This window comes from Octodon degus, unplaced genomic scaffold, assembly GCF_000260255.1.
Source record: "Octodon degus isolate 3935 unplaced genomic scaffold, OctDeg1.0 scaffold00010, whole genome shotgun sequence".
Classification (NCBI taxonomy): Eukaryota; Metazoa; Chordata; class Mammalia; order Rodentia; family Octodontidae; genus Octodon; species Octodon degus.
In genome coordinates, this window is record NW_004524586.1 from 19,470,339 (window position 1) to 19,470,857 (window position 519).

Here is a 519-nt window from a genome sequence, read left to right on the forward strand (position 1 = left end):
AATTCTTGACTTGTCCAACAGATGTGGATAGTATGCTTTCTTTTTTTTTTTGGCGGAACTGGGGATTAAACTCAGATCCTTGTGTTTGCCAGTCAAGTGCTTATCCTACTGAGCCATCTCCCCAGCCCCTATGCTTTCATATTTACTTGTATTAGTCAGGACTTTCTTTGCCAGAAACAGATGGAAAGTGGGTTCCAAGTGATTTAAATATGAAGGGAATTTATTGGTTCATGCCATCCAATTGTCTAGCAATTGATAGTTTTAGGTATGGCTGACATTCATCTCTAGGAAAAGAGTCCAAGTAAATCATCTGGTGAAGAAGCTTTTCCTCAGCTTGTTCTAACAGTTCCAGAAAGAACTGATTGGGTCTATTGGTAGTCCTTGTGGCTGAGGAAGGTGGTGGGGCTGACTTTTATGCCTTCATGACATGATAAGTCCAAGGTCCCGAGTTTGATCCCTGGTACCACCAATAATAATAACAATACTAGTAATAGTGATAATAACAAGACTGGTTGTGTC